General features: G+C 40.5%; 1 protein-coding gene across 15 annotated transcripts in view; it reads left to right on the plus strand.

The window, feature by feature from the left end:
* Positions 1–12,978, plus strand: part of rbfox1 (RNA binding fox-1 homolog 1) — a 1,583,823-nt gene that overhangs the window by 1,527,917 nt on the left and 42,928 nt on the right. The gene's annotated exons all lie outside the window — the stretch shown is intronic.

A 12,978-nucleotide genomic window follows, 5' to 3' on the forward strand; every position in this document is an offset into this window, starting at 1 on the left:
CGAGCTGTGGATAGGGGATTAAACTAAATAGTAGAAATAGTTGGGGGGGATGGGTCAACAGCATGGAAAAATATGTAAAAGGGGAAAAGAGATTACGGAGTCTCCAGAATAAAAAAAAAGACAAAATTTTAGAAAGGGATAAGAATTTAACTTCAACACACACAAAAGGCTGGAGGAACTCAGCAAGTTAGGCAGCATCTATGGAGGGAATACGGTCGATGTTTTGGGCTGAGACCCTCCATCAGGACTGAAGAATTTAACTTCAGATAACATGGAGTCAAAATTGAAAAGGGTTTTAAATATAAGAATGAAGATATAATATTTGAACTCACACACTATATGTAATGAGGTAGATGGTTTTGTAATGCAGTTAGAAATTGGCATAGAGGGCATGAATGAGTTGGGGCGGAAAGAAGATCACGGCTGAGAGCTTAACATTCAAGGATATGCATCTTACCAAAAGAACATACAGATAGGCAGAGGGGATGGGTTGGCTCTGTTGCTAAAAACTGAAAACTATCCTTAGAAAGAAGTAACTTAGGATCAGAAGATGTAGAATCCTTGTGGGTAGAGTTAAGAAACTGCAAGGCCCTGATAGTATTATATACAGGCCTCTGAATTGCAGACAGGATGCGGAATATAAATTACAATGGGGAATATAAAAGGCAAATAGAAAAGGCAATGTTACAATGATGATGAGGGATTTCAATATGCAGGTAGATTGGGAAAATCAGGTTGGTGTTGGATCCCAAGAGGAGAAATTTGTAGAATGCTTACAAGATAACTATTTACACCAACTTCTGGTCAAGCCCACTAGGGAAAAGGCAATTCTGAGTTGTTTGTTATGTATTGAACCAGATTTTCTGAGGGAGCTAAAAGTAAAGGAACTATTAGAAGGCAGTGTTTCCTGGAGTTTAAGGGGGGGAAGCTTATCATTGGAGGGAGGAGAGGGTGAGGTATGTGTAGGGTAGAGAGATGTCTAGTAAGTGGGGATGTGACTGGGCTGTGGGAAAGAAGCTCATGGAGGCTGTGGAGAAATTCAAAGGTGACTGTGTTGATGGATCAGAGGTCACGGTGGGTAGAAGTGCAGTGGATGGTGAACTTTGGAGTGCTTGGCCAGTTGGCCAGTGAGTAGGTGCTCCAGCTGTTCCTAGCCCATAGGCAGTATTGTAAATCCATTTAGTTCATGGACTAATTCCTTCCCATTTCCTTTAGTCTGCTCAGATAATGAGACCTGGAAACTGAACCAGCATTCTTCTAAATAAAACAAACAGCTTAAAGCATTCCAGTGACCAACTAACCCCCTGTGAGCAGAGTTTTTTTTCCATCACATTACCCTTTCTGTTAATATCTGTGGTTCAAAGATGAGCTTGAAATAGTAAATTTATTGTTTTCCATTTGACCCAAATACAATATATTACATGAGGATTGTTGCCATGTTGCTATGGTTACAAGCACAAATTTTCAGTGGGAGCAAACACCCTAAAAGCTCCCTAAGCATCTTTTCAAACCAGTTCTCTTGTTCCAGTGCCATTGGCAACATGATTATATCCATGTAAATTTGCTTTATGTTAGATTTTTTATTTCTAGTCATTCTAAATTGTCAAAGATCGTGAAAGCTTTAGCAAAAGGTAAGACGGCAACACAAAATTTAATTACATCAACACTTGGTGCAAACCACACTGGAGGAAAGCTATGCTTTCTGAGAATCAAATGAAAAATGTGAATGAGGAAGACTGTTTAACCTGTCTTAATTCAAACACTCCATGAGATCTCTGGCATCTGCTTGATGTAGCTTCTAATTATTTCTTAAATCATACCACGACTCTACCTAGAAGTTTAATCCGCACGCAGATCTTATCTTTTTATCAAGAATAATTTATTTGCATCATTTTAACCCATAAAATAAGCTTTTACGGACTTGCGTTTCCCACTTTTGCTTCCACAGTTTAATTTTTAATGACAATTTTTTTGTGTTTATTACATTCTCTTGAATTAATAGACAATAGGTGCAGGAGTAGGCCATTTGGCCCTTCGAGCCAGCACCGCCATTCACTGTGATCATGGCTGATCATCCACAATCAATATCCAATTCCTGCCTTATCCCCATTGATGTACAATTGTGCATAGAACATGTTTTACAGTCAGAAAAGCCAAGTGAGGCCATTTTAGCATTGAATTTTCAGAGAGAAAGTCTTATGGTGGATAAATCTCCAAGCCACTTTGGCAAAATAAGAGGCAGGGAGGACTTTGGGAGGAGTCTCTTGGTTAGTGCAACACTTTACAATGGCAGCAGTAAGATTGGGGTTCAATTCCTACCACTGCCTATGAGGAGTTTCAAAGTTCAAAGAAAATTAATTGTCGAAGTTCATATATGCCATATTAATCAAACCTGACATTCATTTTCTTGCTGGCATACACAGGAAATCCAAGAAATACAATAGAATTAATGAAAGACCACACCCAGCAGGACAGACAAACAACCAGTGTGCAAAACACAAGCTGTGCAAATACAAAAGAAAACAAACAAATAAATAATAGGCAATAAGTGCCAAGAGTACAAGATGAAGAATTCTTGAAAGTGAGTCCATGGGCTGTGGAAACAGTTCGGTGAAGGGGTGAGTAAAGTCATCCCCTCTGGTTCGAGAGCCTGTTGGTTGAGGGGTAAAACCTGTTCCTGAACATGGTAGTGTAGGTCCTGCAGCTCCTGCATCTTCTTCCTAATGGCAGCAGCAAGAAGAGTGCATGGCCTGGATGGTGGGGCCCCTTGATGATGGATGCTGCTTTCCTACCACGGCGCTGCACGTAGATGTGCTCAGGGGTGGGGTGGGCTTTGCTCATGATGGACTAGGCCATATCCATTACTTTTTGTAGGATATTTCATGAAGAAGCATTCTTGTTTCCATACCAGGCAGTGATGCAACCAGCCAATATTCTGTCCACTAGACACCTATAGAAGTTTCTCAAAGGTTATATGTTATGCTGAATTTCCACAAACTTCTAAAGAAGTAGAGGTGCTGCCTTGCTTTCTTCGTTATGGCATTTACAAATATTTATGACAAATCCTCTGAAATTAGAACACCAAGGAACTTGAAGTTGCTGATCCTCTCCACCTCTGATCCCCCGAAGAAGATTGGCTTATGGATCTCTTGTTTCCTTCTCCTGAAGTCAATGATCAGCTCCTTGGTCTGCTGACATTGAGTGAGAGGTTGTTGTTGTGGCACCACTCAGCCAGATTTTCAATCTCCCTCTTGTGCTAACTCATCACCACCTTTTATTTGGCTGAAGACAGGGTTAATAAGCTGTGGGCATACTGTGTTGGTGCCAGAAGCATGGCAACACATGCAGGCTGTCCAACATAATCTTTGCTGATTGGATTTGATGCAAAACAATGTATTTCACTCTATGTTTCAATGTACATGTGACAAATAATGCTAAACTCTCTCATGGAAGAGGTGAAGATGGCTTTTGGGAGCCATTTGAGAACCGCTTTCTCTCCTTCTTTGTGAGAGATTTCCTTTATTAGTGATGGGAGCTGCTCTTATTTACCTTAGAAGGGAAAGCTCCAGACTTACTGGGTAAAGCCACTTATCTGTTTCCACCAGCTGACAACCTGCCTTTATTTATGGGAGAAGCCAAGGGGGCTTCATTATTCACATCCAATTTAAGAAGCAGTTAGTGTTCAATCAACACAGTAGTATCTTAGTTGCATAAATTCATGACGTACTCTTCTGCTTTAGGTAGTTCTCTTACTGGCTTTCAAAGAACATAGAACAGATTGAAACAGCAACAGGTCCTTCAGCCCACAATGTTTGTGCTGTCCAGGATGCCAGATTAAACTAAATTGAATCTGTCTGCACATGGTCCAATACGCTCCATTGTCTGCAGTTTATTTGCTTGTCTAAATACAGCATTGTCTCTGTATCCACTACCTCCTCAGGCAGCATATTCCAAGTATCTACCACCCGCTGTGTAAAATAAATTTACCCCACACATCTTCTTTAAATTCTTACCCTTTCTCCTGAAAACTATGTCCTCTAGCATTTGACATGTCCCTCATGAGTAAAAGAAACTCTGACTACCTACATTTCCTATGTCTTTTACAATCTTACTAACCTGTATCAAGTCCCCCCTAGGCATTGATACTCCAGAAAAAACAATCAAAGTCTAACTAACCTCTTCCTATAGCTAATATTCTTTGATCCAGGCAGCATCTCCAAAAACTCCATGTCCTTCCTGTTATGGGGGTAACCAGAATGGCCCAAGAGTTCAAATGCAGCCTAACCAAAGTTTTATAAGCCCACAACAGGACTTCCTAACTAATGTTCAATGCCCACCTGTTATATGTTAAAAGGTAACAAACTTCCAAATTAAAACATCAATTTCAGCCAAGTCCATGTGAATAAAATTGATCTTGATGTCCCTTCAATCTTTTTGCATATCTTGAACCTTGACATTTTCAAATTTGTAAGCTGTTTTTTTTTTGTTCAGATTCTCTGTTTTTTTTAATCAAATAAAACTAAAGATGATCTCATTGGATCTGGTTGTGGACAAATGATTTATTTATTTGGCGAAGCAGGCCCTTCTGGAGCAATGAGCCGCACTGCCCAGCAACTCACCTATTTGACACTAGCCTAATTTTCAGTGCACAATTTACAATGACCAATTGGTTTACTAACCAGTACATCTTTGGACTGTGGGAGGAAGCTGGAGCACCCAAAGGAAACACACATGGTTCACAGGAGGAACATACTGTACAAACTCCTTATAGACAGTGGCAGACATGAAATCCGAACTCCAGAATGCCCGAATTGTTATAGTGTTGTACTAACTGCTTACATCATTTAAGTGGAAAAGGGATTGGATTTTCTGGATCACTGTTCAAATGCAAACAGAAAATAATGAAGAGTCTTCTCTATCAGCCTAATTCTTAATAAGTTAAAGCTGGATTGCCTTAACTAACATCAAAGTGAATATATAAATTGGTATAAAATTACCTCGTATTGACAAGGATAAAGAAAAATCTGGGGTCAGTGTGTAGTTTTGTGGCACAAAGGGATCAGGGAATAATTGTGCGTGAAGCACAGAGGTCAACATGCCAGTTCAGCTAGAGAATCAGAAGGCTAATTGAATGTTAATCTTACTGTAAGGAATGGAATATCAAAGTAGGGAAGCTTTAATGGAATGCTATGGGATGCTGTGGTAAGACCATATCTAGAGATTTTCATACAGTTCTGGTTGCTTTATTTGTATTGAAGGTAATGTAGAAAGGGCTCACCAGGTTTTGGCTAAAGTGAAGGGGTTGTTATATGATGAAAGGCTGAGCAGATTGAACTGCCTTATATAATGAGAGCTGAGCTGAGTGAAATAAGTAGAATTCTGAAAGGTATTGATCGGGTGGATATTGGGAACTCTCCAGAACTGAGTCACACTATATCAGGGAAAGGGGTCACTCTTTTGAGATGGAGAATTTTGAGAATTTTGACTCAATATTCTCAAAATGGAGAACAACTTCTACCAGCGAGCAATGAAATGGAGTCACTGAATATATTCAAGAGGGAGATCAAGAACCACTTAACCTAGTGAAAGATCCTGGAGATATGTGAAAACATGGGAAGTTGTACTGAATCTGAGTTTGGATATGTCATGGCTGATAGGCTGAAAAGTTCTGCATGGTAGGTTGGAGCAGATGGTAAAGGCACGTCGGATCCAAGGTAAACAAATTAGATCCAATATTGACACAGTCAAGAGGATGGTGAAAGAATTCTCTGTCCACTTAGGATCAGCACTGGGACCCTAATGTTTGTGACTTATTACTTAATAACTCAGTTGTGAATGTAGGAGGAATGATTAATACGTTTGCCAATGACATGAAAATTAGTGGTAAGGTGAAGATCGAATAAGACTTCTTAAGGCGAGAGCAGGATGTAAATTGGATGCAAAGTTAGGCAGAGCATTGACAGTTGGGATTGGATGGTATGTGCTGCATTTCGTTAAGTCATATAGGGATAGGACATACGGAGTAAATAGAAACACAGGAAATCTCTAGATACTGGATATCTCCCAGAACTCACACAAGAGTTTAGAGCAGCTCAGCAAGTCAGGCAATATCTATGGAGGACCAAGGATAAAGTGTGAGTGTATTGCACATTGACAAGTGCAATAACTTGAGACAAGTGTGAGGTATTGCACTTTGGAAGGACAAACCAAGGTAGAACATACGAGGTAAATGGCAGGGCACTGAGGAGTGCAGTAGAACAGAGGGATCTGGGAATACAGATACAAAATTCCCTAAACGTGGCATCACAGGTAGGTAGGGTCGTAAAGAGAGCTTTGGTACATTGGCCTTTATAAATCAAAGTATTGAGAATAAGAGTTGAAATGTTATGGTGAGGTTGCATAAGGCATTGGTGAGGCCGAATTTGGAGTATTGTGTGCAGTTTTGGTCACCAAATTACAGGAAGGATATTAATAAGGTTGAAAGAGTGCAGAGAAGGTTTACAAGGATGTTGCCGGGACTTGAGAAACTGAGTTACAGAGAAAGGTTGAATAGGTTAGGACTTTATTCCCTGGAGCGTAGAAGAATGAGGGGAGATTTGATAGAGGTATGTAAAATTATGATGGGTATAGATAGAGTGAATGCAAACAGGCATTTTCCACTGAGGCAAGGGGAGAAAAAAAAACAGAGGACATGGGTTAAGGGTGAAGGGGGAAAAGTTTAAAGGGAACATTGAGGGGTGGGGTTCTTCTCACAGGGAGTGGTGGAAATGTGGAATGAGCTGCCAGATGAATTGGTAAATGCGAGCTCACTTTTAACATTTAAGAAAAACTTGGACAGGTACATGAATGAGAGGTGTATGGATGGATATGGTCCAGGTGCAGGTCAGTGGGACTAGGCAGAAAAATAGTTCGGCACAGCCAAGAAGGGCCAAAAGGCCTGTTTCTGTGCTGTAATGTTCTATGGGTCTATGGAAATATTTTGTGTGCTATGGATATATTTTGTGTTCTATTGAGTAAATGATAGGGTGTCTAGGAATGTTGATGAACAGAGGGACCTTGTGGTTCACATCCATAGCTCCCTAAAAGTGGCAATGCAGGTAGGTAGATAGAGTGGTGAAGAAGGCATATGGAATGCTTTCTTTTATAGAGAGAAGCATAAAATATAAAAATTGCATCTTTACAAAACACTGATTAGACTCCATTTGAAGTATTGTGTACCATTCTAGTTGTCTCGTTATTGGAACATTAGAAGTTGATAGAGGTATGTAAAATTAGAAGAGACATAGATAGTCAAAATCATTTTCCCATAGTGTGAGGGGCAAAACCAAAAGCAGCTGAGGTTTAAATGGGAAAAAGGAATTTTGAAGGGGAATTGAGATGAAAGTGTTTTACACAGTGAATGGTTGATATCAGTAACTCACTATTAGAAGTGGTGGAATCACATGCTATCTCTATTTTTAAAAGGCAGGACATGGAGGCAATGGCCCTGTGGTCTTATGGAATGGTAGTGCAATCTCAAGAAGACATATGGCCTGCTCCTGATCCTTTTTCTTACATGCTATATTGTTAGAATTAAAATAAAATTCTGCACTTGCTCAAATTCTGAAATAAAAAACAGAAAATGCCAATAGTATTCAATGGGTCAGGAAGCAGCTGTTGAGTGAAATGTGTGACATTTCTGGCCAACCTCCTTTCAGGAGATTTAAACATAAGTAGGTTGAAGATTCAGGAAGGCTTGGTGGGGAAGAGAGATCTAAAGGAAAAGTATGTGTTGTGTATTGTAGTAATACTTGAATATTGTAAATATGTTGTTTGACTAAGCATTCTTTGTTGTTTATCTAATTCATTACAGTTATATGTTAAAGTACGTGAATGGAATACCTCATTATGCTACCATGTCATGTGTACACCTTGCTGAAAGTAAAAGCGACACCAAGGCTCATTCTCCTGAGCTCCCGTGTTTTTCTTTCAATTAGTTTTATGTTTTGGAGTTACAAAACATAACAGGTGGAAAATAGGAAAGATTTAATGTGAAAAGGACTGATTAGACAGAACCTACAAATGTAGATGATTTTCTGAAATCACCAATTAACTTACAAATTATTTTGGTAATTTCTTAGCCTTACAATCTGTTTATCTCTAGCGAAACCCAATTCTGATAGAAAGCATTAAATGCGGTAGTAAATGTATGATGGAACTTTTTACTGTATTTGTCCATTAAAGAAGGAAGTGAAACTCATTAGAACTTTGGCCTAAAGTGGAAAAATTAATAGTAGTGGTGAAATGTTGTGGGAGTTGCAATGTGTGACCATCAGCTGATGACTGTTGCAAAGGAAGTATTTGCTTACTCCTTTTAATCATGATTACTGTGAACAGCCAGCACTTAGCATGCTTTTAGTGGCCTCACATTATAAGTGTATTTCAGTATCTACACAATGATGATTGGCTCACAGTCTGAAACTCTTAGGGTTATTCTTTGTGTGTGAGAAAAGTGACTTTCTTGCTTTGGTCATCATTGTAAATGGTGATGGACCACAGCACAGAGCAACCATCCCATTTCTCAGAAAAACAGAGTTGTTCTATTCATAAGGTGTCAGGAAGCTGCAAGCCATGAATTTGAAATTGGCTGGGAGGAGGTGCAGAGGAAAAGTGAATGCCAGAAATGAAATCCCAAGGAATTCAATTCAATGTTGGAAAACTACCACTGATTAAAATCATTCCCCCACAACACATACACAAACACATGCACACACACTAGCACATGCATGCATTCACACACACTAATACATGCACACATATATACACACACACACTTGCTTCAAACACAGGTTACATAGAAAGATACCTCCTTTCTCACCTGATGGCAACTCCCTTCAAATATGATCACATGAACCACCATGCCCTCTCACGATTGTCAGTTGTTCGGAGCCACACCCTGTACATGCTCCCACTATCCAACCATGCCTGACCCAACTCCTGATTAAATTTCTTGGCTTTCATTGACACATTTTGCACTCTTTTGCAGAATAAGCCATGAAAAATTGCTTGTACTTGCAGCAAACTACAGGGTCACCAAGACTTCCAGCTCCACATTACCATGAGGAAGTGAGTCCTTTACCTAATTAGAGAAATAATCATCAAATCTTTGGCTACAGGCAACAACAAAACTGTAGAATATGTTGTTGAACTTTTTCCCCAAATCTTTATCCTCCTCATATTCTACTTTTTCTTCGCATTCCACTCTCACTACTGATTTGCATGTTTGTTTTGTAAGGATGGAGCACATTTTCTAATTTCCAACCAGTTTGCTCTTCACCATAGCCCAATTGTAGTTTTTTTTTTAAATCCTTCCAAGAACTCCCACCTGGCCAACAGATAACAAAGATGTTAAAAAAAAACAGCTATCGCATGACCTGCCACAGTTAACAATTGGATTCCGGTAATCAACTTATTGTAGGAGTGTAAAGCATGGGGTACCTATGTGCCGTGGGTAAAGGATGGGTAAATTGGTAAATAGGTGCCATTCCTGAAAGACTTGTCCTGCTTTAAGAGGCTCAGTTGAAGACTACAATGGGATTGTTTGCAGAAGATGTCTGATCTCTGTGCATAAGGGCATACTTGGTAAATAGATCTGCCTGCCAGGGTGCTTTGAGCAATATTAAGGCCACAACAAGTCTGCCTAAGGCTTTGAACAGAAGTGATTGTCAGTTCTAGTTCTATGCCACCTGATCTGAAGAATGAAGTTTTTTGTTTTCATTGCAACAGCAGAAGAAGCCAACATCTGTCTAACTGCTATACTTATTGATCAGACTGTCACTTTCATGGTTTTGGCCAACTGTGTTGAGTATGTCAGATCACTCAATGATTAGCCCACTAACAATTTCTTCAGGATTGCTGTCAGACTTTCCTGGAGAGAGGCATTGATTGAGTTGATCACAAACTGTTTGTTTCCTGGCAATCATTTGTTTTCCAGTTCCTGCAAGCACCCTTGTTGTTTCCTGTCAGGCAACAGACAAGATAGCATGGGTACCTAATGGGAATGTGGAGTGGTGGGTTCGGGATATGTCTCCACCAAAGGAGGTATAAAGTGCTCCTTCCCTCCACTTGCCTGCAGTTCAGCAACCTTGCCAAGGTGTAGCACCTGCTTGGTCCCCCAGGTCAGGGTCATGTGAAGCCATGGGAGCAGATGGTGGATGGTTTGTATGAGCAGCTGGAGCATATCACAAGTCCTGGTTCTGTGACAACTGACGCCAGGCAGAAAATCTTTGAAGAGTAGTGATAATGGCTGGGGTCATCTGTCTTGTAGAGAAGAAGGTAATGCAAATTAATTCTGTAGAAAAATTTGCCTGGAACAATCATTTATATTTATTTTTAATTTATTGAGATATAGCACAGAGTACGCCCTCCCAGCCCTTCGAGCCATGCTGCCCAGCATTCCCCCAGTTTAAATCTATCCTACAATTACCAACCAATACGTCTTTTGACTGTGGGAGGAAGCCAGAGCACCCGGAGGAAACCCAGAGGGAGAATGTATAAACTCCGTCAGACTGAAACGGGAATGGAACCCAGGTTGCCTGCACTGTAAAGCGTTGTGCTGGCCACGATACTACTGCTGTCCTAAGATCAGGATCATCCATATCATACAACATGGCACATAATGAGATAGACATAAACTGCACAAGAATGACTATTTGATGCTATTATTAGTATTTCTGTTTATGTATGAAGTTAGAATTCATTTTTGAATGTAGAAGGGTCTTATTCTGGGTGAAGATCTGTGACTAGTGGTGTTCTGTGGGGATCCGTACTGGGATCTCTGCTATCTGTGATGTACATGACTTGGATGAAAATGTGGATGGGTGGGTTAGTAAGTTTGCAGATAACACAATTGCATTGAAGTACTGAGCGTCTTTGAAAGTGGCTGCACAAGTTCATAGGGTGGTGAAGAAGGAGTATGACATGCTTTCATTATAAGGAAAGCCATTGAGTTCAAGAGTTATGTTGCAACTTTATAAAACTGAACTGGCCACTTCCTAATTTAAGGAAGGATGTGAAGGCTATGGAGAGCGTGCAGAAGAGCTTTATCAGGATAATACCTGCATTAGAGAGTATGAGCTACAAGGAGAGGTTGGACAAACTCAGGTTGTTTTCACTGGAGCAGCAGAGGCTGAAGAAAAACACAATAAAATTCATAAAATTATAAGAGATAGAGATAGACAGCCAGTGCCTTTTTTCCTCGGGTCAAAGTGTCTCATGCTCAAGGGCCTGCTTTTTAAGTGACGGGGTAAGTTTGGAGAAGATGTGCGGAAAGTTTTCTACAAAGAGAGTGGTGGGTGCCAGGATGTTAGTGGGAACAGATACAATAGAGGTATTTAATCGACTGTCAGATTTGGCACGTGAAAATGCAAAGAATGGAATGGATCATGTGCAGGCAGAAGTGATTAGTTTAATTAGGCACTTTTAACTTAATTAGTTTGCACAACATTGTGGGATGAAGGGCACGTGTTAAACTGTTCTGTGATCTGCGGCCTAGATCTTAAATGTGGCAATCTTTGTCTTTGGCCCAAGGGATACTGGCATAATGAACATGGAGGAGACCAGATGTGACCTCAGAGTCGAACGTTATTGAAAACAGTCAAATTGACCAATCTCCATCTGCCTAGCCAAGAGTGGAGCTGTTGATTTTATCTTTTAGCCCCGCCTATAGCTCCATATGCTCCTCCTGATGCTTGTGTTCCTCTGCTTCTTTGTACAGCCACTAGCAGTGCCGGGTTATTTAGGATGGTTAAAGCCAGTACAAATCCAGACCATTTGTTAATGCAAAGCAGGCTCATCCTGACCTGAGGATGCATTAGGGATTGAGGGCCAATTGGACTGCCAGGTGATAAAAGCATTTGAGCTGAATCCTGGGTATTTTGAATCAATCATCAGGATTTTCAAGTTGTAATTACACACAAGCTGCTCATTGATGGAGTGGAGCTTTTTTCAGTTGATGGAGGTTTTCCCCATATTGCTCTGCAACCCTCAATGTGATGCTGTCACAGTTTATAGAGGGGCCCCTCACCGATGCTCCACACTGTTCTCAGTGAAGGTTCAGAAGGTTTTTTTGCCAAACCCTAATGTTAAGGTGTGGCACATGAATGCAGGTGCAACTAGAAAGTCACCAGGACAATGAATGTCATCTGTAAAATGTTTCTGGCCCTGGATCTGTGACTGCAATCGTTACTGCACTGCTGTCTGTGACACCTTCCTTCCTCTTGTCTGTCTCCAGTGACATATCTTCCCATCTGGGTGCTCAATGGAGAATTGCTGCAGATCGGAGCGGTTCAGCATTTGAACAGCGGATAAAAACTTTTACAATGCCTAATTTCTTTGGCTAAATTTTCAGTCAATCCCACTGGCCCTGAGTTGTATGCAGCCTATATTACAACTGGCAACAAAGAGGAAAATTGTTCACATTCGTGCCACTACTAGCCATAGTCCTTTAAAGGAATTAATTCTTTCAAGATATTTTATTAAGGAGGGATTTTCCATAATTTGCTTAAACATTAATTGCTTCAATTTGTTGGCAATTATTTCAAAGGCCCCATACACAAAGTACTTTGATTGTATCCCAGAAATAATTGACAGGGCAATATTGCAGCATAAGAAGTAAACCAATACGATACACACAGTACTGCCTGTACCTAACGAAGTGGCCACTGAGTGTGTGTTCATGATCTTCTGTTGCTGTAGCATTCAGAGGTGCTCCTCTACTGTGGTAATGCGTGGCTATGTAAGTTACTGTCGCCTTCCTGTCAGATGAAACCAATCTGGCTGTTCTCCTCTGACCTCTCTCACTAACAAGGCACTTTCGCTCACAGACTGCCGCTCACTGGAGTTTTTTTTTTCAATTTTCGCACCATTCTCTGTAAACTCTGCTGTGCGTGAAAATCCCAGGAGAGCAGTAGTTTCTGAGATACGTTTTGGCACCAACAA

The sequence above is a fragment of the Mobula hypostoma genome, chromosome 9 (genome assembly GCF_963921235.1).
Source record: "Mobula hypostoma chromosome 9, sMobHyp1.1, whole genome shotgun sequence".
Classification (NCBI taxonomy): Eukaryota; Metazoa; Chordata; class Chondrichthyes; order Myliobatiformes; family Myliobatidae; genus Mobula; species Mobula hypostoma.